Source organism: Phascolarctos cinereus, unplaced genomic scaffold, assembly GCF_003287225.1.
Source record: "Phascolarctos cinereus isolate Bilbo 61053 unplaced genomic scaffold, phaCin_HiC Scaffold_4;HRSCAF=312, whole genome shotgun sequence".
Lineage (NCBI taxonomy): Eukaryota > Metazoa > Chordata > Mammalia > Diprotodontia > Phascolarctidae > Phascolarctos > Phascolarctos cinereus.
The window spans coordinates 374,668,613-374,694,213 of NW_027555847.1; the positions used below are offsets into that span (position 1 = coordinate 374,668,613).

The window sequence follows — 25,601 nt, forward strand, 5'->3', positions numbered from 1 at the left end:
ACTGGGCCAGAGAGCTGGGATGCCACTTTTTGGATCTTGTCATGCTAAGTTCCATGTAAATGAAACCAAGGAGAGACCTGACCTGGTCAGGAACAAGTTGCAGGCCAGTGTGGTATACCTGAAACACACTGAATTGGGAGGTCTGGCTTAGAATAGTGGCTCTGTCACTGACAACCCGGGTAATCCTGGACAAGTCACTTTTTGTCTCTATGCCTCAGGGTAGGACTACATGATCTCTGGGGGGGTAAAGAAGGTACTAGGCCTGGGGTCAGGAAGACCTGAGTTCCAATCTGGCCTCAGACATAGCTAGTGCTCTGTGACCCTGAGCAAGTCACTTAACCTCTGCTTGCCTCAGTTTCTTCAACTGTAAAATGGGGATTACCACAGTACCTACCTCCCAGGGTTGCTGTGAGGATCAAATGAGAATATTTCTAAGGGCTCAGCATAGTGCCTAGCACATGGTAGGTGCTATAGAAATGCATATTCTTTCCTTCCACTCCACTTACTCTAAAAGTGTTACCTGATAAGGCTGAAATTTTACTCATGGGTATTCATGATAATGATTAATGATAATAATTTTCATTTTTGTAGCACTTTAAAGTTCGTAAAGTACTTATATCAACCTTGGTAATTTTTGTGCAAATATTACGTCATTTTACATTTGGGGAAACCAATGCTTAGAAGGGTGAAGTGACTTGCCTAGATAATAGGTGTCAGAAGACCAAGTCCAACACTTTTAATTTATCAGTCAAGCACTTATAAAGCACCTATTCTGAGCCAGGCACCTAGCTGGCTGCTGGGAATAAAATATGTATTTCTTTTCTCAAAGCTTTTGTGGGGCTCACAAGCCATCATGGATCCTAATGATGAGAGGCAGTTAGAGTGCTGGATTTGGAGTTAAGAACTGGGTCACAGACACTTACCAGCAGTTTGGCCCTGAGCAAATAAATCCCTTGGACTCTCAGTTTCCTCAGCTGTAAAATGGGATAACAATGACATCTATTTCAAAGTATTGTTGTGAGGATTAAAGGAGATAGTGTATTCAAAGTGCTCTGCAAACCGTTAAGGTGCTCTACAAACAAAAGCTAGGATTTGGGACTTGCTGGGTGACTTCTTTTGTATTTGGAATTTCCAGGGAGTAAACACCCTCTACCAACTAAGATCCCCCAGGGTAAGCAATTTGTAGTCTCAGAGAGGTGCTGGGGGGCACTTAGAGATAAGAGACTTGCCCAAGGTTTCACAGCCAGATGTGACAGATGTTCACTGAACCAAGTATTCCTGACTCTGACTCTATCTACGACCTGCAAAGCTCCTTGAGCTCTGATGACGATTATAAGGTGAAAAGACTTCAAATGCCAAAGAGAAGAAAACCTCAATGTGAATTTTTAGTGGGGGAGAAAGTAGCACATTAGCCAACGTTTACCAGCTCGTCTCTGAGCCTCAGTTTTTTCCCCCTCTATGAAACAGAGGTAGTAACACCTGACCTCCCTAACTTACTGGAGTGTTATGAGATAATAGATTCTAAGGCTTGGAAACGTGTCAAGTTCAGTATCTGTGTAAGGGATTGTTATTAAAGGGGATCATAGCACCTGTCCTTCCGGCCTTCCTCACAGGGGAGGGGCATAAAACCCGTAAATGTTCAGGGCTCCCGAGGGGAACCTTGCTGGAGAAGGAGACGTTATTACCGTAACTCCCGCAAAAACCTCCTTTGCTCGCTTTGCTGGAGTACATAGAGAGGCCCCCACGGGGACTGCAGCAAGAAGAAAAACATATTTAATGCAGTTAATTTGTGAAGTTTTTCCCCCCAGAGAGTGCCAGACTCAACTTCCCCCCTGGGCATTTGCTGTTGCAAAGGGCTTTGCCGTTGGTTACTTGGGCATCACCCTCCCCACGACTCCCCTTCCCAAGGGGCAGTTTAGTTCCACCCAGTCCAGGGGGGGAAGACTGCGCGAGCTGGCTCCGGGCCAGCGCCTGTCTGTGCTGGGCTGGGCTGGGCAGCCGGGAGGGAAGACCGTTCCAACTCCCCCTCACTGGAGCCTGTCTCTCTGCAAAGCCAGCCTTTCCCGGGAGCCTGGGTAAGCTAACACTCCCCGCGCCGGAGTGCGGCCGGAGGGTGTGGGGGAGGCGGGCAGGCTGGGCATCTGGGAGCCACTCATCTGCCAGTAACCCCTGGCCCCCCTCTCCCTCCCGCCCACCCAAGGCCTGGACTTGAACCTGCCAGAAGCGGGGGTGTGATAAGAGTCACAGCTCAGGGAGCGAGCTGCCTGCACCGGCATTTTCCGCCCTCTAAAGCAAACAATCAAACAGGAAATTAATCGAGAAACCCACATCCATGCAAGGTTCAGGTTGTGATTTTCACAGCCCTGGAGCCAGGAAATTCAAAGTTTTGGTCCCCATAGCAACCTGAATGTAACCTCATTGACTCTTGAGGCTGGAAAGGGACTTGGAGAGGTCAACGTGGCCAATCCCCCGGGCTCCAGACAAAACAATAGCATCGAAAATACCCTGCCTGCTATTGTGGGATATGGATATGGTCCCTTTCAGATATCTGTGTAGTAAAGCCTCACTGGTTTTGGGGTAAGAAGACCTGGGTAGTAAAGCAGTATCAGACTCAGGCAGAAGACCTGGGGTCTGGAGTTAGTGAAGCTAGGTGACCTCTCTTTAACCTGCGTTTCCTCACCTGTGAAATAAGGAATCTAGGTGGCAAAGTAGATAGAGTCCTGTACCTAGAATAAGAATGACCCAGGTTCAAATCCTACCTCAGCGACTAAAGAGAGACTAGGTAAATCACCTAACCTTGGTTTACCTCAGTTTCCCCATTTGCTAAATGGGGATAATAATAGCACCTACCTCCCAGGGTTACTGTGAGGATAAAATGAGATATTTGTAAAGAACTTTGCAAACCTTTAAGTACATGTGAATGCTAGTTAATATTATTATTAACATCATCATCCTGTCTATGACCTTACAGGGCTATTGTAAAGCTCTAGGGAGAAAATGAACGTGAAAGTGTTTTGTTAACTGTGAAACTATATAAAAAATATGAAGAATGATTATTAAGCCATCATTTAAAATGTGAACTTGTGCCCTTATTTGGCATGTCACACTATAACAACACAGTGCAAAGAATACTGAGCAAATTCTACCTGTCCAAATCCTGTCCTTCTTTGAGGCCTACGTCATTTTCTGATGAATGAATCCTTCCTTACCAACTTCAAACTACATTCATCTCCAATTCCTGTTGTATCTTTTGAGGGTCTGTATCATTACATATCAACTATTTCTCTATTTTCAACTATGTCTTGCCTCCCCAATTAAAATGCAGACTCTTTATCTTCTTGTCTAACCATTCACGCCAAAAGGCCTTGCGCACAGTAAGTGCCCAATTCCTAATAATAACAATGACCAACATTTATTGTGGTCCAGACCAAGGATTTCATTTGGTGTGGAGCACTGATGTCAAACTCCAATAAGAAATGGGGTGGCTAAAACTGTGTATAGTGAAGTTGGGGGCATTTCAATTAGAAAACCACATATGAACATTATCTGTGTTCTATTGTGTTTTGACTTATTTTGTTAAATATTTCCCAACTATATTTCCATCTGGTTCTGAGAACCAGAGTGTGAAAATCTGCGCCTTCCCCCTGCAGATTCCATCTATAACTTAGTCTTAAGAGAGTGGCTTTTGGGTGGCTAAATGAATTACTCATGGTCACACAGCCAGTATTCATCAGAGACAGGCTGTGAACCTGTCTTTCTGACTCCATGGAGGCCCAAACTTCTTGACGTTCATATAGCGCTCTCCCTACACAATCTCATTTGATTGTCACAAGACACTTATTATAGACAGATCTGTTGACTGACTGGAGATTAATAATCATACAGAAAGAAAAGCATTTCAAGGGTTTGTGTGTTGTGGGTATAGGGTCTGAGTGTGTGTGTGTGTGTGTGTGTGTAAGCCCAGGAGTCCCCTTAGCCTGGCAGGAAAGGAGATAAGAATGAGTTGGAGCCCTACCCAAGAAGGAAACAAACCGGATCCTTCCCCACAAGTCACCCTGTCTTTCCATAAGAGATGGGCAGATAGCTGGCGGGCCTGGAGGCCAATATCACAGGGGTGGCCAGCCTATGGTGGCCCAGCTGAGACAGAGATGGGGAGCTGGAGAGGCGTGTGGGGCCCTGGGGAGAGGGGAGGGAGAGCTTCCCCCTTGCCCCTGGAGCCAGCTCCCTCACATTGAGCAAACCAGTGGAAAGAGAGCAGAGACGCGCCTGCTGGAAAGCAGACAAAGAGTCTACTTTATTTCCTAACAGGCCAAGCCACATGCCAGAATCTGACAGACCCGTCATCTAATACCCAGCCTTTGTTGCAAAAGAGTTCTTTCCTCTTTTGGGGCAGGCTCCCTGGGGTTGATGAGCGAGCAGCTCTCACGGCGGCCAGGAGACACTTCCAACGCACTTGTCTGGGTCTCAGCAGGGACACTTGACAAGTCACAAGAGAGCTAGCATGGTGCAAGAAGGAGGCTGGATTTGGAGTCGGGGACCCTGGGTTCGAATTACTGTTCTGTACGTACTACCTGTGTGACCTGGGACAAACTGTTTAACCTCTCTGGGCCTCAGTTACCTTACTGGTAACATGAAGGAGTTGGACTGAGATCCTTTCTAACTCCAAATCTATGATCCCATCCATCATCTTTTCCCTGCCTCTCATATTACAGAGGAGGAAACTGTGGCCCAGAGGAATAGTCCGTTGCCTGGAAGTCACATAGCTAGTTAGTGGCAGAATCAGGACAAAGAACTAGGTCTCTGGACTCCCAGCCCAGTACTCATTCTACCACCAAACATGGCTTCCTCCTTCCTTTCTGTAAATGATTATACCATTTAGACAGAGGTGGGCTCTTTAGGCATCCTGAGTCTGGCTTTGGCAGTCAATTACTTCTTTTCATCAACAGCAAAGCACAACCCTCATTAGAAAGGAGACAGGGCTTATAGAGAGGTAGAAAAGGTGGAGAGAAGGTGAAAGAAAGCCACTTTTCCCTGAATTTTTAGATACAAGTGTTAGCAGAAGCAGCTGTAGCAAAGATTCCCCTTCCCTCCACCCCCAGATCAAGAAACCCAAATCCACCAGGCCACTCAGTTATCTAACCAGGAACAAAATGAGCATTCCATTCCACCCTTCTAGCCTACCACACCACTTAGTTGCTCAGGGCAAGTGATTATCTGCAAGGATGCCTTAATCCTTTCCTTTTCTATTGTTTTTGGGAATAACCTTCATATACCATTCTTCATGTTCTATTGAAATCCAGCCACATTTCCCTTCTAGACACAACAGTAAGACCGCCTACTACTTTCACATCTGTAATGTTAAGGAGTGAATGGAGGCGGGGGAGGCTTCAGGAGACTGGAAGTGTCAGAGGTCTGGTATCCCGGCTTATCAAAGGGGTGCCCAGAATTCCGGGTATGACTGCTCTGATAAAACCTGCACATATTTGTTTACACCATGTTATACTTTGCTTGATAGTTAAAAATCTAGGAAAGATCAAGGGGCTTCAGAGGGAAGAGATGCATATTAAAATGCAGAAGCAAGGGGCAGTGATGCCTTTTTTAGTTCAGCTAGCATATAAGAACAGGAACAACTGAGCAGAGTTAGTGTTTAAAGAATAACAGGGAAGGTAATTAGTACTTGTACCCCAAAGAGCAACTGCCAATAATAAGGGGCAAAACAGAAGGCTGTGAAAAGTGCCTAAAGCAGCCTGTGGGAGATACAAAGGATTAGCTAAATATTGTTTGCTAAAAGTTAGTTTGGAGATAAGGGTTTTTAATAGGTACTTAGACGTTTATTTTCCTTTGTAACCTCAGCTCTTAGTGGGTGTGATGTTTTCCAAATAAAGATGATATTTTTGCCTGAAAATGCATGGGTGCAAGGTGTGATATGACAAAGGCCACTCTTTGAATAAGATGCTAGGATATGTATGCTGGGTACCCCAAGAGAGAATGCCCCCCTATTCTGTAAAGCTGATAACCCCTGAGATCTTTCAAAAATAGGAGAGGTCTTTCCTGACTTCAGCCATTCCCATCTCTAGAAGAGAACATGGCCCTGGTCCTGGGATTTCTAGATTCAGATTCTACTCGCCAGCTCTGATTAGACTTAGTGTTTTTAAATCATTCAAACTCTCTGCATCTGTAGTTATGTGGATCGAGGAATAACATTTTGATGAAATGTTTGAAGATCTTTGGGTGAAGATGGACCAGGAGTAGAGACCAAATTTTTGTTGACTGATAAGAATTTTTTTGTTAATTGATCATTGAAAGAGAGGCAATGTACATCAATAAGCTAAACAACTCTGGGGTCAGAGACTCTTATTCCTGGTTGTTCCTCTAATTTAGGGCCACTAGGTGGCGCCATAGTGCCTAGAGCTCAGGGCCTGGAAACAGGAAGACTCATCTTCCTGAGTTCAAATCTGATCTCAGGCACATACTAGATGTGTGACCCTGGCACGTCACTTAACCCTGGTTGCCTCAGTTTTCTCATCTGTAAAATGGGCTGGAGAAGGAAACAGCAAACCACCCCAATACCTCTTCTAAGGAAACCACAAATGGAGTCACGAAGAGTCAGACGTGATTGAACAACAACCCTCTAATTAGCTGAAGGGGTAAATCTGCACATACAAAGAATAGCTATATACTAAATCAATATACAAAAAAGCACTAGGTTTAGTGTCTAAGGATTTGAGTTCAAACTCCAGTTCTGTTGCTTACCACCTATGTAACCTTGGGAAAGTCATTCAACCCTTCTAGGTGTCAGTTTCATCTATAACAAGGGAAGAAGCTCTGACTCAGTGACCCCAGGGGTCTCTTCTAGCATTAAATAAGATGATTCTATCATCCTCTGTGAAGTATGACTAAAGTCATGAGACCAATTCTATAAGCCACAATATACATTATTCTTACATATGTAAATATATGTAGATGCCTACATACGTAATATACATGTATCTATTTGCAGCAAAATGTTGCCTTGGCCAACAATATTACAATCCCTTCCCCCATTATACTATGAATCTGCACATTAACATACGGACATTTATAATATTTAAAACACTTCCTCAGGAATTCTCCCTTGAAGATAAGTTGCTTCACCTAATATGTTTGTGTAACTGTTGATTAATAATGTGAAGTATGGCATGCCTACATGCATGATGTGTGTGCATACAAAGAAAGAGTACATATATAGAAATATATGCCTCAGTTTCCTCATCTATAAAACAAACTGGAGAAGGAAATGGCAAACCACTTCAGTATCTCTGCCAAGAAACCCCAAATGGGGTATATGCAGGGTCGGACATGTCTGAAAACAAACCGGACAACAACTATATAGAACAGTGGAAACAGTGCTGAAATTTGGTTCAGAGGACTAGACTGGGATGGCATGTTATTGAACCCTCTCTGGTCTTCAGTTTCTTATCCTTAAAAAAGAAGAGGTTGTATTTTATGACCTCCAAGGTCCCTTCTGGCTCTAAATCTCTGATTCTGTAATCTCAGTTTCCCCATGTGTAAAAGAGGACTGAATGCTCTCTCAGTTCCCTTCCAGTTAACATTCTACAGCTGTGAGTCAGTCTCATGAATTGACACTGTGCTTAGGGGTTGGGGTGGGGGTGGGGGGGGTGGCTGGAATAATCCTAAGTAGTGGATAATTAAAAAAAAAAACCCTCAAGATATTTAGCTCAAGGACACCTACTGAGATTCCTTTAGGAGCAGAAGACTTACCTTCCAACTTTTGTTTTTACACAGGGTAAGATTAAAATGAGTCTATGGTTGCTGAGCAGTGTGTGTGTGAGTATGTGTGTGTGTATCTGTGCTTGTTTTCTCACTCTCTCTAACCTCTCCCCTTCTTCTCCTTTCCTCTCTCCTTCCCTCCCTCTTTCTCTCCTTCCCTCTCTCTTGTTCTCACTCTCTCTCCCCTCTTCCTTCTTCCTCTTTCCTTCTCTCTCTCCCCTCCATTTTCTCTCTCCCCTCTCATTTTTCTGTCTCTCCTGTTCTCTCTCTCCCCCTTCTCCTTTTCCTTTCTTTCCCCCTCTCCCTTGTTCTCTCCCTCCTTCCCTCTCTTTCTCTCCCTCCCTCTCTCTTGTTCTCACTCTCTCTCCCCTCTTCCTTTCTTTTTTTCCTCTCTCCCCTTCCCCTTCTGTCTCTCCTCCCTCCCTCCATAGTGGCACAAAGATAACCTCATGGAGCAGAGAGTATAGGGGACCAAGTATTGAAAGATGGTGAAGAAGCAGGTCTTTTGCTTTCCTGTCATTCATTACAGCACTGGATAAGATGGCTTTTTGGCTTTTCTTTCCCCCTCCCCAGTCCTCTCCTCTTACTTTTGTAAACCTAGAGCAAAAGCCAAACCCAAATTCAAGTGACCACTACCACCTTCTTCTCCATTCCTGACCCCTGCCCTCGCTCATTATGAAGTTATTAATGATGTTCTTCTTTGGCAGGGGCTACAGCATTGTTGTATGTGGCTTTTTGTTAGTAAGCGCCTGCAGTCACTCTGGCCTTTGGTATGGGAGGCTGGTGGAGGGCTCAGTCATCACCCAGCAGGAACTCCTTTGGCAGGGAGGAGAGGCTGTGCCTTTGACGGGAGGCTCCAGTGGGGGAAGAAGCAGAGGGGGTAAGGGCTCTGTCTGGGACATTGCATTCTCTAGACGTTTTGCCTCCAGACTACGGTATGATAATAAAGGTCAGTCACAGGATTGTAGCATCATAGATCTGGAGCTGGAACGGACCTCAGAGGACATCCAGTTCACTCCCTCATTTTCAGATGGGGAAACCAATGACTGGTGAGGTCATTCGACTTGCCCAGGGCTTCAGAGCTGGGATTCAAACTCAGGTCTTCTGCCTCAAAGTTCTATTCTTTGTATTATGCTATAGTGCCTCTGTGGATGACTCAGAGGGATTTCTAGTTGGAGAAGGCAGAGTCACTTGAGGAAAGCAGGGAACCTAAGACAGCCCTGCTCCTCCAACTGCTTTGTTCTTGTCCCGGGAAGAGCACAGCCAGCCAAGAAGACAACCCCCCTGGGGGATGGCAGGTCCCTCCAGTTTTCTTCCCTTTGCACAGCTTTGGTGCTGGGCTCAACTTGTCTGATAAGGAGAAAAGTTTCAGTACTGTTCTATACCTCCAAGGCATCTCAGAAACCATCAATTCTGTCTCACTTCTTCCTTTCCCACTTCCCTTCACCCCACCTGTTCTCAGCCTTGCTCATTGTCTCTTGGTCTAAAACGACCTCTCCTGTCTTCCTTACCTCTGCATTCATCCTTCAAGTCTAAGCCAAAAGCCTTTCATCTTCCTGACCCTTCCAACTCATCCTGATCCTCTGAATCTCTGCAGCATTTATAATCTATATCAAGCAAAATGGCACTGAATTATTCTTCAGTTCATACATTCAGAGCTGGAAAGAATCCTATTCAATTTGATTCATTTTATATTTATTAGGTGCCCACTATGTGTAAAGTGGTGTGATGAGGGCAGCTGGGTGGCAAAGTGAATGAAGTGCTGGCTTTGAGTCTGGAAGACCTGAGTTCAAATCCAGCCCCAGCCACTTATTAGCTATGTGACCCTAGGCAAGTCACTTCACCCTGTTTGCCTCAGTTTCCTCATCTGTAAAATGAGCTGGAGAAGGAAATGGCAAACCGCTCTAGTATTTTTGCCAAGTAAACCTCCAAAGGGGTCATGAAGAGTTGGACATGACTGAAAAACAATTAACAACGTATAAAATGGTATGACAGGATCTTGGGATCACAGAGCTAAGTCTCAGAAGCCATTTAGTCCAACTCCCTCATTTTACAGATGAGAAAACCAAGGCTTATGGAGAGCAAGTGACTTGCCCAAGATCATAAAGATAATAAGCATTACCGGAGGTAGAACGGAGATGAACCAGAGAGTCTGTCCTAGGAATTGATTTCATAGAGAAGTTAAGTGGTTTGCTCACCGTCACATGCCATCAGCAGTGGAAATTATAGGTAAGTGCCCAATGATCACTTTTTTTTGTTTGTTTTTGCTAGGCAATGGGGTCAAGTGACTTGCCCAGGGTCACACAGCTAGTGTCAAGTGTCTGAGGCCGGATTTGGACTCAAGTCCTCCTGACTCCAGGGCCGGTGCTCTATCCACTGTGCCACCTAGTAATGATCTCTTAACAGACAGCTTTAATGGCCTTTTAACCATCCTCCTCTGCCCTGATTTCTCTGTAGCATTTGATATTTTTGACGAATTTCTCCTCTTGGGCATTTTCTCCTCTCTGAGTTTTTGTGACACTTTTTCATCTTCTATGAGTTACAGTCTTTCTGACTACAAGCCAGTGCTCTATCCACTAAGCAACATAGCTGCCTCAGTGAACTGATTTGTTTAAGGTCACCCTGTAAGTTAGACAAAGGGCCAGAACTCAAACTCAGGACTTCTGACTCCTTTCCACCACATCAAGCTGTTTGAGGTTCATCTCTTCAGTTGTACATTGATACAAGCTCCTTGAGGGCAGAAACCAAGAGCTCTACTCTTGTACCCTCCTCCCTTCCCTCAACAATAATCAGTGTCTGGCTATGGGGGGTGGGGTGGGGGAGGGTGGAGACAGATGATGGTACAATGAGCTTTGATTCCAAGTATACATTTGGAACAGATTTAGTTAGCAGAGCAGCTCTTTAGCCCTGTTGTAGAAGAGAATGGTATTGAAGGAGGGCTCACCTCCTTTACTCTCCCCTCCTCACTCCCAGCTTTCTACTACTCTCTTTATGGAATAGGATTATAAATAAGAACACTAAAATAGACCAAGTTTGGGAGTGGTAAGAAAAGTAAGAAGAAGAATACCTTAACTTGCCAAGTCCTCAAGTTATTCTATTCTCATGATCTATTCTTCTATTTCACCTCTGCTACATAGAGAGATGGTCACACCCCTGATATTTGCCATCGCCCATGAACATTCTATTTCTCTGTTAACAAACCATGAAATTCTTTTATTGATTTGATTATAATCTTTTATCATTCCATCCTTTCTCTGTTCAATCTCCAATCCTTTCACCTCTCAGGATTTTCCCAGGCCATCACTCCAGCGCTGGTGACACTCTCCTCCTTCCCAATCTTGACAACTTGGTTAAATAGTTCAACTGGAATTACTCTAGCCAAACCCCATCTGGGATTTTCCCCACCATCCACCACCTTTGCTCCTACTCACATGCTGATGAATGGAGCTAGAGGAAGTAACGAAACAATTTGGTTTGGGTTCACTACAAATTTATGATATCTAATCTCAACTGGGATACCATTGCAAGAAGTCAATCCTCCCTTAGGATTCCTCCCCAATCTATTCTTTATCCCACTCGCTAGCTGCAGTTCTAAACCTTTGACTCTCCTCAAGACTCCCAGGGCATCCTCCCACCACCCTGTCTGTTGAGGCCTGCCTCATAATTCACTGAAAAACTGAGGATATTTGCCTAGAGTGGCTTATTCTCCACTTCTCATTTTATATGCCTGACATCATCCCTCCAGATGTCTTTCTTCGATCTAGTCTATGATGATTAGGTGGCACCTTTGAACCCATCCCTTCCCATCTTCTCCAGCTGATTGCTCTCACTATCATCGCCACTCTCCCTCTAATCTTCAATCTCTCTCTATCTCCTGGCTCCTTCCCTTCTGCCTATAAACATAGCTATGTCTTCCCTATCCTTAGAAAACCCTCACTTGATAACTACCTTCCCTTCAGCTATCATTCTAAGTCTCCTCTCTCTTCAGCCAAACTTCTTGTAAAAGCAGTTTGTGTTCAGCTCTTCCATTTCCTCTCAATCAGCCAATCAATATTTGTTAAACACTTACAATGTGCCAGGCACTAGGGGATACAAAAAGAGGCAAAAGACAGTTCCTGCCTTCAAGGAGCTTAGAAATGAATGGGGGACATAACATGCAAACAAATTTATATAAAGCAAGCTATATACAAGATAAATAGGAAATGATTATCAGAGGGAAGGCACTAGAATTAAGAGGGGGTGGGGAAGGCTTCCTATAGAAGGTAGGATTTTAGCTGGGACTTAAAGGAAGCCAAGGAGGTCAGTAGTTGGAGCAGAAAAGGGAGAGCATTCTAGGCATGAGGGACAGCCAGAGAGAATGCCAAGAGATGGAGTGTTTTGTTCGTGAAATTGCCAGGAGGTCAGCATCCCCGGATTGAAGAATACATGTTGGGGACTAAGATGTAAGAAGACTGGAAAGGTAAGAGGAGGCTAGGTTATGAAGGGCTTTGAATGCCAAACAGAACATTTTGTATTTGCACCTGGAGGCAATAGTAAGCCACTGGAGTTAAGTGGTGTGTGTGGGTATGTGTGTGTAACAAGACTGGACCTTCATTTTAGGAAAATCACTTGAATGACTGAACAGAGGATGGACTGGAGTGGGGAGAGACTTCAGACAGGCAGATCCATCACCAGGCTATTGCAGTGATAATTCCATGAAAGTCTGCACCAATGTGGAGAGATATTGCAAAGGTCATATCAGCAGACTTTGCCAACAGCTTGGATATGGGGGGTGAGAGATAGTAAGGATTCCAGGATGACTCAGGTTGGGATTCTGAGGGTCTAGGAGAATGGTGTTGCCCTCTACCGTAATAGTCTGGCTTCAGACTACATAATTCAACTGAAACTGCTCTCTCCAAAGTTAGTAATCATCTCATAATTGCCAAATCAAAATAAATGTTTTTTTGAGATTGGGTCTCCCTAACTCCCTCATGCTGTGAGTGCAAAAGCCACTCGTAGGCTAGATCCTAATACTGATTGGCACAGAAGCATTAATGTGTTCCTCATTTTCCACATCTGGACAGTTCCTTCCTCCCTAAGCAGCCCAATGGCCCTCAGCTTCCACGGGCTTCACCGCGTTTGTGGCTGATGGTTTAGATGCCCAGTTGGCCTTAGCCCTACTTTAGCTCAGAACTCCTGAACTCAGCAGATCCAGAGGCTTCAGCCTCCTAGGAGAATATAGGCTTATTATAGGCAAGTGCCCAGTGATCTCTAAAACGACAAACTCAGTGATCTTTTAAAAACTCTTCATCCTCCCTGACTTCTCTGTAGCATTTGATATTGTTGATTACTCCTGCTCTTGAATATTCTCTCCTTTCTGGTTTTGGGGACACTTTTCTCTCTTGGTTTCCCTTCTCCCCAGATGACCACTCCTTTTCAGTCTTTTTTGCTATATCTTCATCCATGGTCATGCCCATGAACTATGGATATATCCCAAGACTCTGACCTGGGTCCTATGTTATCTCTGCTGGTAAGAAATCCTCCTACGGTTTCCTCCTATCAGCTCGTATGGATTCAATAATCATCACTATGCAGATGACTTCCAATCTATATCTCCAGTTCTGGTCTCTCCCGTGAGGGTAAGTCCCACTTCAGCAACTGCCTATTGGATATTCTGAACTGGATGTCCTACTGTTGTTTCAGTCATTTCTCAGTCATGTCCAACTCTTTGGGACCCCATTTGGAGTTTTCTTGGCAAAGACACTGGAGCAGTTTGCTATTTCCTTTCTCTAGCTCATTTTACAGATGGGGAACTGAAGCCAATAGGGTTAAGTGGCTTGCCCAGGGTCACACAGCAAGTAAGTGTCCAAGGTGAGATTTGAACTCAGGAAGAGGAGTCTTCCTGACTCCAGGCCAGAGCTCTATCTGCTGTGCCATCTAGCTACCCCCAAAGGTAAGTATTTATAGTGGAAAGAGTGTATACTTGGAGTTGGAAGACCTGGCTTTGAGACCTTGTTGTTTAATCACTTCAGTCATGTTTGACTCTTTGTGACCCCATTTGGGGTTTTCTTGGTTAAGATACTGGAGTGGTTTGCTGTTTTCTTCTTCAGCTCATCTGACAGATGAGGAAACTGAGGCCAGCAAGGTTTAGTGACTTGCCCAGGTTCACATAGCTAGTGTGTGAGGCAAGATTTGAACTCGGGAAGATGAGACTTCCTGACTCCTGGCCCAGCACTCTATTCACTGGCTCACCTAGCTGTTCTTACAGATGTCCTATAAGTACCTCAAACTCAACATGTCCAAAAAAGAACACATTATCTTTTACTCCCTAAAACCCTCCCCTCTTCCCAATTTCCCCACTGCTGTTGAGGGAACGTCCATCATCTCAGACATAACTCTTCACTCTCATTCATTCCACATATTCAGTCAATCCTGTCATTTCTATCTTTACAACATCTTTCACATCTGTTCCCTTCTCTCCATTCTTACAGTCACCACCCTAGCTCAGGCCCTCATCACACCTTGCTTGGACTATTGTAACGGTCTCCTGATTGGCTTCTCAGCCTCCAATCTCTCTACTCCAATCCATCCTCCACAGGGTTGCCAAAGAGATTTTCTTATAGCTTCTAAGACCTAAAACATCACCTCTTTTGCAAACTCAATATACTCCAGTAGCTTCCCTGTTATTTCCAGGCTCAAAAATAAGTCCTTTGTTTGACATGTAAAGCTTCCCAACCTGTCATCTTCCTACCTTTATAGTCTTCTTAAACCTGACTCCTTTGCACATACTTTACGAATTGGCCACATCGGCCTATTTGCTGTTCCTTGCACATGACCTCCCATCTTTGTTCATTTGGCCTGCAATGATCTGTCTATGAACCTTTGCCTCTTAGAATGCCTGGCTTCCTCCAAGATTCAGCTCAAATACTACCAATAATTGGAGGCCCTTCCAGGTCCCCCCAGATATTAGATCCTTCCCTTTCAAGGTTATTTTCCACCTGCTTTGGATATATCTTTCATGTACCTGATTATTTAAGTGTAGCCTCCCCCACTAGAATGTAAGTCCCTTAAAAGGACAATTTTTTTTTTTACAATTTTTACAATTCAAATCATTTGTATGCCCAGCAACTCACACAAGTATCTGGCACAAGCAAGTGCTCTAAATAAATACTTGTTGATAGACTGGTTAATTAATATCTATTTATATAGTGCTCCACACTTTTCAAGGTTCCATCAGCTGTACTGCATCATTTGATCCACACAAAGACATGGTCATGTAAGTAGTGCAGGTATTATTATTTCCAAATGAATGATGAGCAAACTCAGGCTTTGAGAGGTAGTGACTTGCTGAAATTAGTAAGTGGTAGGGCCAGGACTACAAGCCAGGAAGTGAGAGGAAGGAGAGGAAGAACAAGAGAGGGTGGAAGAAGAAGAAAAGCAGCAAAGAGCCTGAATAATCCACAAACTAAGTTTCAGTGCTCAGATACTGAAGTGTTGGCCAGAGACTCTGATGCCAATGTCTCAGTATTCCCTCTGGCCTTCCCAGGGCTCACTTGGGAAGTTTTGCTTGGGGAAATGCATTAGGAGAGGCTGAAGGAAAGGGTTAAAATTTGGGGTCTGAAATGAAATATCATCCCTGATTTCCAGGTATGTTGTGAGGATCAAATGAGAAAATGATATATCTAACGCATTTTGCAAATCCATAAAAATGTTAGCTCTTTTATTATTGTTGTTGTTGTTATTCTATGACTGCCCAGATGCCTGAATCTAGCACCTGAGGAGGGCTGTGAAAGCCAAGCTGAGGGGCTTCCTTGCTATTCTGTCTTTACCTGTCCCTCCTTCCCACCAACCTATCACATGCAATTTTCTATAATCCTAGGCTCAAACTTATCTGTGGACAAATCTTAAGAGGGACATCAGGGGAGTTCCAGAAGAGATGGGCTGTAATTATGAAGATGCCCTGAGATGGCCTATGGGGGAGATAAGAGAAGAAGGCAGATGTTTACATAAATAGAGCTGGATAACAGCTCAGTTTGGGAACTAAGGAGCTGAGTTCTCCTGAGAGAAGTCAATTTATTTATTTCCAATATAAATAAAAACAGCTTATTTTTATTTATATCTTAACTTGATGTTAAGTAAAAAGTAGTAGAAGTTCAATAACTGTAAAGCATTTAGCACAGTGCCTGGCACATAGTAAGCACCATATAAATGATAACTATCATCATCATCATTATTATTATTGCTATTCTAATATAAATATAGAAGCTATAAGAAAGGGAGTTTTTTGGGTAAAATTCACTCCAAACAAGCCTTGTCACTGGGCATCTGCTGCCCTGAGTAGGCACCATACATTACTCATTTTGTGGGAGCTACCAGAGGCACATATGCATAGTACTCACAGTTCACCTAGCTAACCAGGCGACCAGGATGTCACAGGGTAGGTCAGTCAGTCCACAAGCATTTATTAAGCACCTACCATGTGCCAGAGACTGTGCTAAGCACTAGGAAAGCACAAGACAGTCCCTGCCTTCAAGCAGCTTACAGTCTAATGCAGGAGAAAACAAGTAAACAGATATGTACAATCAAAATATATACAGAAGAAACAGGAAATAATTAAAAGAGGGAAGGCACTGGAATTAAGAGGGAGATGGAGAGGAAGCGGTGAACCTAATATTTATGAATATAACCACACATATTTATAAAGTACATACTGTGTACACAGGCTTATTCACGTCATTGGGGCAGAGACAGATTTAGATAAGATATTTTCTGTGTCCGTGGAGCTTACCATTTAATAGGGTGATAAGACACCAATACAAATTAATATAATATAAAACATTATACGATAAGTTCATTGTTGTTCAGTTGTGTCCGACTCTTCATGACCCCATTTGGAGTTTTCTCAGCAGCGACACTGGAGTGGGTTGCCATTTCCTTCTCTAGCTCATTTTACAGATGAGGAAACTGAAGCAAATAGGTTAAGTGACTTGCCCAGGGTCACAGAGCTAGTAAGTGTCTGAAGCCAGATTTGAACTCTGGAGGTCGAGTCTTCCTGACTACAGGCCCAGTGCTTTATCCACTGTGAAACCTAGCTGCCCCAATAAGTTCATCAGAGAAGTACAAGATAAAGTGCTATGTGAGGTCTGATTGAAGAAGGCTGTTAACAACCAGGATAATAAGGGAAGACTTCCTGGAGGAGGCTGCATTTGAATTGGGCTTTAAATAACTTATAGAAATTCAACAATCCAAGGGAGAGAGAACAGCATTCCAGGAACAGTGTGAACATAGGATATGAGGAACAAGACACTGTATGTGTTTAAGAGGTAGAGAGTTGTCTAGTATGGCTGAAAGGTAGGTTGTGTGTAAGGAAGTAATAAGAGATAAAGTTAGAAAGCTAGGGTAGTACCAAGTTGTGAAGAGTCTTGAACATTAGGCAAAGAAGTATGAATTTTACTTGGAGCCACAGTCCAGAGCCTTAACTAGGGTAGGTTGGCCAGGGTCAGACCATCAGGAACACTTATAGTACTTTTAGCACCATGGAGGTCAGCACCTGGTTGGCAAGACCCATTAATAACAACAGGAAACAAAAGATGTCAGGCTGAATTGAACTCTCTTCCTCCCAAACATTAGGCTATCCCCTCTACCCGAAGGCACCCTTTCTCAGGTGCCAACATTTCTAGTTTTGACTCTTTTTTCCCAGGAGCAACAGGGTATAGTGGAAAGAAAACTAGTAATCTGAGGATGTGGGTTCAAATATGACCTCTGACACCTCCCTGATGAATCTGGGTGTCATTTAAATTCCGTAAGCCTTAGTTTTCTCATATGTAAAATGGAAGTGTTAGACCAGACAGCCTGTTAGATCATTTCTAGCCCTAGATTTATGATTCCAAACCTCTGTAGGGATCCTCATCATAGTTTCAGGATGTGTGTCTGAAGGAAAGACCATGGAAGCACATATCTTATAAAGAGTTAGCCTGTGGCTGGTTAACTCCATTAGTATACAATGCCAACAAAACCTAGTTCATGGGCTCAGTCCTTGGCAGGAGGGACCATTTAACTCTGCTCTCTTAACTAGTATGAACTTTATTCCCCAGATAGTTACTTTGCAAACTATGCTATTGGTCACAAGAGGGCTAGGCAAGAGTGTGGATAGCTTAGTTTGTTTCGGCTCCACTCCTGAGAAAATGACTCAAAAAAACAGCATCAGCCTCATATGTAGAAAGGACACATTTCCTGTGTACAAAGATCACTTCCTGTGATCTCAACTGTAGCCACGGGAGACAAGGACGGTGAATAGTGTGAAATTTCTGAAAGCAGTTAAAGATACAAAACCAGTTCACCTGAATAGGCTGTGTTCTATAAGGTTCTCCTCAATATCTAAACATATATGGCAGTAGACAGTTCCGTGGGATTCAGTTTCCTCCTCTGTGAAATGATGGTGTTCTATGAAATGGTATCTAAGGTCTATAAAGCTCTCTTTTTCGATGATTCAATGACAGCCTTTGGGAGAAAACTCTGAAGAAATCAGGAAAGTTGACACATAAACAGGAAGGCTTAGGGAGTTGACAATGTCAATTCTGGAGAGGACATGAGACCAGGCTGTAGGTGAAGGGGTGAACTGCCTTCCCAGGAAGTAAATATGAGCTGTCCGGCTAGAGAGAGCCAGGGACTGGGGAATTCCCTAATGTGGGCCAGACTTAGAGTAGGTAAATGATCACTTCTGATGGAAAGGGTAATGGGAAGCCTCTCCACCAACCATAAACATCTCCTCTACTTGCTTGGCATGAAGTCTACAATTCTGCTATTGGATATCTACATATTTAAGGATTGTTGGAGCTGAAAAGGACCTCAGAGCCCATCCAGTTCAACCCTATTCGGTATACAGATGAGGAAACTGAGGCTCAGAGGAAGTAAAAAGGTACCTTGCTCAGTCATAGCTATTTAGCAGCAGAGATAGGACTAGAGAGAACTAGGGTTTTTCCGACTCTTAATCAAAAGTTCTTTCCATGACAGTATTCAAGTCTTTGGGCTAAGCATTTCCCTCCTACTTGTCCATTTTTAAACTATAAATGCTATTGAGAAGAACAGCACAATAAGCCCCTAACACTTTAGTGTGAATGAGTTTATCAGATCAATTTCCTCCTTGAAAGGAAAGGCTTGATAAAGCCAAAGAAGACTGCCCAAATTCAGGTGGGATGAAGAAGGGTGAGGGAGCACCGAAGAGCAAAAATGACACAAAGAGCGGGAGAGAATGATAGAGAAGACAGTGAGGCCAGGGGTGGCTTAGTCCCCCTACTCTCTCAGAGGTGGACCTCACATGGCCTTTTAACCTCTCCATGTCTTCCTTTCCTAAACAGAGTGTTTAAAGTCACTTGGGTCAATCATATATGCAATGGCCCAGCTGCCTTTTTCCCCCTGTGGCATTTATTTTCTCTAGGCCTCACAATGACTCTTCATTGCCTTTTATAAGGAAAACCTCAACTTCTAGGACAGATATTATCCCAGGAAGCCAGGCCTTATCCAATTACCTTCCGTTTGGCCCCACCCCTTCAGTCCTAGCCAGGCAAGCTGCCTTAGTGTATGACCCCCTCCTACTTCCAAGTCTTCCCATGGCCAGCCTCCAAGCCTGGGGCAGCCTCTCAATTCCCACTGCCCAAACCACATCCTCCTTCCTCATCTCCACACCCTTAGAATGCAATCCCCAGCTCACCTCTTGATAAAGCATTTCCAAACTAAGTAGAATGTGGACCAATGACAGAGAAAGAGAAAGAGTGGGAGGAAGGGAGGGAGGGAGAGAGAGAGAGAGAGAGAGAGAAGATATGAGAAAATTAAAGAATGAGAGGAGAGAAAGGAGAGACAATGAGAAAGAATATGAGAAGATAAGAGAATAGAAAGAGAGGAGAGACAATGAGACAGAGAATGAGGAGAGAGGGAGAGGGAGAGAGAGAGGGAGAGAGGGAGGGAGGGAGGGAGGGAGAGAGAGAGAGAGAGAGAGAGAGGAGAGAGAGGAGAGAGAGAGAGAGAGAGAGAGAGAGAGAGAGAGGGAGAGGGAGAGAGAGAGGGAGAGAGAAAGGGAGGGAGAGAGAGAGGGAGGGAGGGAGAGAGAGAGAGAAGGAGAGAGAGAGAGAGGGAGGAGAGAGAGAGGAGAGAGAGAGAGGGAGAGGGGAGAGAGAGAGAGAGAGAGAGAGAGAGAGAGAGAGAGAGAGAGAGAGAGAGAGAGAGAGAGAGAGAGAGAGAGAGAGAGAGAGAGGGGAGAGAGAGAGAGGGAGAGGGAGAGAGAGAGAGAATGAGAATGTTTGTCTAATGAATGCCCACAACAATAGGGAAGGACAATTAGTCAGCATATGAACTGTTTACTCTTCTATTCCCAAAGCTAATTGGTCTAAGCATTCACTTCTGCCTTGATTAAGGTCATAGGTTGGTGCCAGGGTGTTTGTGTTTCTGGAAGTATATTTGAATTTCACAAGTCTTGCACTTCACACTGGGGAGCTAGGCTCAGCAAATACATCTTCATCACCTGGGAAGCCTTCCCTGACTGACTCAATCCTGCATTGATTTCTTCCTTTACTGAATTACTTACTATAACACTTCAGGTTTTTAACAGCTTGGCCTAGCCAAGAAGCAGGACTTAATAAGTAAATTCTTATTTGAGACCAATTGAGGGGCCTTTGAGCAAAGGTGAAAGGACCAAAGTGAGAAAGGCCAGCTTCTGAGTTAGAGGGGTATGGGGTGGTGAGGGTCACCAACTTTGAGACCCAGATTCCTTACTGCACAAAAGGTTCCTCCTGGGCTGTGCAGCTCTCCAGGGAGCCTTCTGCCTTCACTCCTTGGCTATAGCCCCATTACTCTCCTTCCAGCTTTCTTCATAATTCCCTCGCCTTGCCTTGTATTTGAAAAGCAGGAAATCTCACTGGATTCTTACAACAACCTACTGAGAAGCATTCCACTGGACTGACATAGAGCTGCCCCATGCCCCCCATTCTGCCCAGTGCTGATACAGAGCTGCCACTAACTGGCTGTTTAATCAATCAACAAGCATCTACTGAGTGCTTACTGTGTGCCTGCCAAGCACTTTGCAAGGATAAAAAGATGAAAGTGACACAGTCCCTACCCTCAAGAAGCTCTGTATGAGGGAGTCAACATTTCTACTGTAAGCATGTGCACAAAATATTCAAAACGAATAAATGGTAACATGGAGGGGGACACCAACTATCTGAAAGTCGGGAAGGGTGGTACTTCAGCAGAATCTGGGAGGAAACCAGAGATTCTAAGAGGTAGGGGGGAGGAGAGAATATATTCCAGGCATGGGGCACAACCAGTGAAAGGCACAGAGATGGGAGTGAGGTGGTGTGTGTGTGAATAATAGTAAACAGAGAAGCAGCTTAGATGGCTCAGTGGATAAAGCAGTGGGCCTGCAGTCAGGAAGACCTGAATTCAAATCTGCCCTCAGACACTTACTAGCTGTGTGAGCCTGGGCAAGTCACTTAACCCTGTTTGCCTTAAACCACTGAAGAAGGAAATGGCAAACCACTCCAGTATCTTTGCTAAGAAAACTCCATAGACATTATGGTCTACGGGGTCACAAAAGAGTTGGACATGACTGAACAACCACCCACCCACAGGAAGGAGAAACCTCAATTAACCTTCCTATGGCTCAGTTTCTTCATCTGTAAAACATGGGAGTTGGTTTAGATGACATTCCAGCTGTGAATCTATAACCTTATATATCCAAATGCTAAATTCAGAGAAGGGAAAAATAAATCTATATATTTGGAGAAATCAGCAAAGCCTCCTTACAGTGTGGTGCCTAACCTGGGTCTTGAAGATCAGGAGAGATTTAGATACAGAGAAAGAAGGAAAGATGACTTTCCAGAGATGAGATCACTTAGCCTAGCTTGATGATAATGAAGTGGTCTGAGAGAGGAGGATGGTGATGGAGGGGGCAGGGAAAATATATTTTGAACATTTGTGTGGTGGTGGTGGGGGCTCTGGTTTTTTGAAGTTATTGATGACAAATCTTGTCCTTTCCCTGCCTTCTCTTAAATATGCCAAGATGTTCCCACCTCTCTTCCCTCCTTCACCCACACCTACAGCCCCCATTGTATTGTAGGAAGGTGCCTAGGGCTTGGAATATTTTTGTACTGGGAGCATAATCTCTAGGCTCTTCCAAGATGGGCCTGCTATTATACTGTCATGGCTGTTCCTTAGCTGTATCCCTGGGTCTTTTTATATTGAGGATTAAAAACATACATATAGTTGTGTATATAAATAGTGCACGTCCTATTCCAACAAGGTACAATTTTCTCTTCTTCACAGTCCACCTGACAGTTTGGAGAGATCTCTCTCTCACTTCTCCACCTCTTAATCTTTCCCCAGTCCCCACCCACCACCACCAAGGCTGTACTGCAAAAGGCAGTGGCCTCTTGAAGTTCAGACGTTAATTACCCAGTTAGAGTATTTTTCAAAATTACATGGTATGGCCCCGGGAGATAAGAGGAATGAGGAGGAGGAAGCCTGGGGTAGGGGGATAGGGGGAGGAGGAAGGGGAAAGCTAAATCTGCACTCACCCTACAGTGAAGGCTGGGGCTCTGTGGGTGGTGGGGAAAAAAGACACCCACAGAGGAACACCCCAACCTGCTGATGAGATCTCTGCCTTTCCCCATCTACCACCGGGAGGGGAGTGATGGGAAAGGAAATTCCTTACAAGGGCTCCTAGTCATTCCCCCAAGTCCCTGCATGTGAAAGGTGACAAAAGGGAGATATATTTTTCTTTTCTTTTTTTTTAATCTGAGAGGCTGGGACAAATCTGTCTCTTACCCTTCATGTCTGTTCTGCTTGTCTTCTTTCATTAAATATATTAGTTATTGATTTCTCAGTAGGCAATAGATAAAAAGAGGACACTTAAAAATTTTTTTTGAAGAAAACAAACCACCCATTGCAATTAAGGGACTGATGGAGTCTGGGAGGATCTGTTGTGGTGTTTGTGTTACTGTAGTTCAGGAGAGAGAGAGAGAGAGAGAGAGAGAGAGAGAGAGAGAGAGAGAGAGAGAGAGAGAGAGAGAGAGAGAGAGAGAGAGAATATGAATTTGTCTGGTAACAGTGCTGTTTTACTTTTGAACAGCTTAGTTTTGAAAAAACACATATGTTGAAGCATTGTTTCCTTAACATGGAACACCCCATATTTATTATATTTCTTCTTCTCTGTTGCTGTTACTCTCTCTGTCTCAGTCTCTTGTCCCTCCATCTCCATTTCTCATATTTTTACCCATAATGTGATATATTTCAAAGCATGAGGCTTTTTGCCTGGTCACTGAGAAAGCTAGAGATGTTATGAAACCTCTTTAAATAATGTTTGGAAACTTCAAGTTTTCTGTTTAAATGTTATTTAAAAACAGACTGCTCTGAAACAAATACTAGCCCTTTTAGAAAACAGTTTCTGGCATAATGAGTGGATATTTTTGTAACTTCCAGTTTTTTCTTTCTTTTTTTTTTTTTATCAGAAGCAAGTTAGTATCTCAATCCTGTGTTAGAACAGTTGCTAAGAGGACCATTTGTTGGAAATATCAGTTTGCAACAGATCCAGATAAGGAAATTGAAAAGTTAAGGTGGGTGTGTGTGTGTGGGGAGATTTCAGTTCTCTTCCTGAAAAGGTACATTCACAGGGAAATGTCTCATTGGATAAAAAAAAAGTTAGAGGTTTCATATAGACCAGTAGCATTACAGCAAAGTATGTGTAACTTCTTTCTTTTGGCTTCTGCTACATGGAAAAAGAAAGAAGTCTGAAGGTCTACACATCAGTAGGCTATGAAAGAAGATAGCACTAGGAATGATTTTTAAGTTGAAAAGCCCACAACACAAACTGCAAGAAAACACGAAGGCTTTTGATGCTAAGCTAGACTGAAGCCCTAGAAACAGGAACAAGCCTCAGAAAGGACTTTAGATTCTTATCAGAAATAGGATAAATTTGCAAAGGAAATTCTAGTTGAAGTCTCTGCATAAGATTAAGATTGGAATAATAGTGAAGGATTCATAAGAACTTTTCATCTTAGATTTTTTTTTTGGGGGGGGAAGGGGAAGAAACTTCCTCCATAGGACTATTACATCACATAGTGTTTAAGCTTACCTGTTTTAATGAATGTTTTTATATATATACACACATATATATGTATATATATGTATATGTATGCATGTATGTATATGTATATGTGTGTATGTATGTATATTTGTATATCTAAGAGAGAAAGAACTGTAGAAAAGCATGCTAATCACTCTGTTAACTCTGCCTATTGTTACATTGGTCAGTGACTGAAGCACCTTCCTCTAGCTACAGGAAATCAGAATCAAGCTTAGCAGATAAAGTTCAGTACTAGACTAGACCTGAATTCATGCTTCATTATCATTTGCTTCCTTATGCTAGTATATGCTGTGTCCATGCATCCTGGAGCAGTGTAAGCCATGAATCTGTACCAGCACAGACATCCCGGAGAACTCGCCACACGCCATGACGGTGACGTGAAGAGAAGTAACTCAATCCCAACATTTCTGTACTTCCCGTTGTCTACCTCTCTCTCTCTACAGGACCTCCTCCACTTTTCACCACAATGCCCACTGACTCACTGAATGCTCCAGAACTGCAGAGCTTTCTCACTACCAAGGCTACATTCATCAAACCTCTGGTATACTACCAGCTTCTCTAGTTCTTGGCACTCCTAAATACCGTGGTGGAAATGTTGGCACAATCAACTGACAAGGGGAGACTTGTCAGCTGCTCCTACATCAGTGACAGCTGTGGTGGGAACTATACTGTGAATGGAAGCACCTGTGCTCCTCTCTACCTTCTGGCCTCCACACACTTCCCAAATCTCTTGATTCCCAGGGCTTAAAGACTGGTTGGTTAAGACCAGAGATTTTAAATGCTCTGGCCACTCCTGAGTGCAGCCCAAACCAGACTAAAATGGAATTGGGAAATACTTAACAAAATAATAAAATACAATTGAACATAGATAATGTTAATATGTGGTTTTCTAAGTCAATATGTGGCCATCAGGGATCCTTAGGTACCATTTAGTGGCCACCATTCCTATCCAAGAGCATTTTGAGATGAACCTAGGAAGAGGAAGAGAAGAACATTTATAAATCACTTTAGGGTCTTCTAGAGCACTTTCTCAAAACAAACCTGTGAGGTAGGTAGTTCAAAAAGTGTTATTACTACCCTTTTACAGATGAGGAAAACTGAGGCTCAAGGATATTAAATAACTTGCACAAAGTCATACAACTAATAAGTAGCAGAGCCTAGACTCTGGCCCTGGACTTCAAGTCCAGGGCTCCAAGTATAGTGTGCTTTCTACTAAACCAAAGCTAGAAGCAGATGGGAAAATGGAAGAGATCTGTCAGCATTTTATACTGAATAGTGATCTATTCTCATCATCATCGCCAGCAATATACCTTCGTTTGGCCTCTAACATTTCATCATTAGATGGAAAGGGTCCCAAGTGGGCTTCTGCAGTTGACTGACACAGCAGACCACATTTCAATTACATAGATAGATGACTGAAAGGTGTAAAGGAGAAAAGATCCAATGTTCCATTTGGAATTTTAAGAAAAGCATCTGATATAGTGAAGTATGACTGATGCCACTTTAAATGCTCTTTTCTAGCAAGGTGTCTCCCATGCATATGTTAAACCATACAAGATTCCCCAAGAGATGAAACCAGTGAGATCACTTTGGTGGTGCTTTGATCAATACCAAGGAGGTCATCGAACAAACAAAAGCAAGCTGTATGCTCATCAAAAGTGTTATCTACCATTATGAAGGAGAACCTGTGCAGAGTCCAAATGGAAGAGGGATTCTT

The 25,601-nt window shown here is 43.6% G+C and overlaps 1 protein-coding gene and 1 long non-coding RNA gene across 8 annotated transcripts in view; one reads left to right on the plus strand and one right to left on the minus strand.

Annotated features, from left to right (window-relative positions):
- The window catches only part of CTIF (cap binding complex dependent translation initiation factor), a 479,887-nt gene that overhangs the window by 27,282 nt on the left and 427,004 nt on the right, over positions 1-25,601 (minus strand). The gene's annotated exons all lie outside the window — the stretch shown is intronic.
- On the plus strand, positions 1,915-24,842 carry LOC110207985 (uncharacterized). Of its 2 annotated transcripts, none has more exons than XR_002324382.2 (3): positions 1,915-2,075; positions 23,250-23,354; positions 24,167-24,841. It is a non-coding gene; the product is annotated as an uncharacterized LOC110207985 (long non-coding RNA). The 2 variants fall into 2 exon arrangements; XR_002324383.2 differs by lacking the exon at positions 1,915-2,075 and adding an exon at positions 9,832-9,999 and having other exon boundaries at positions 24,167-24,842.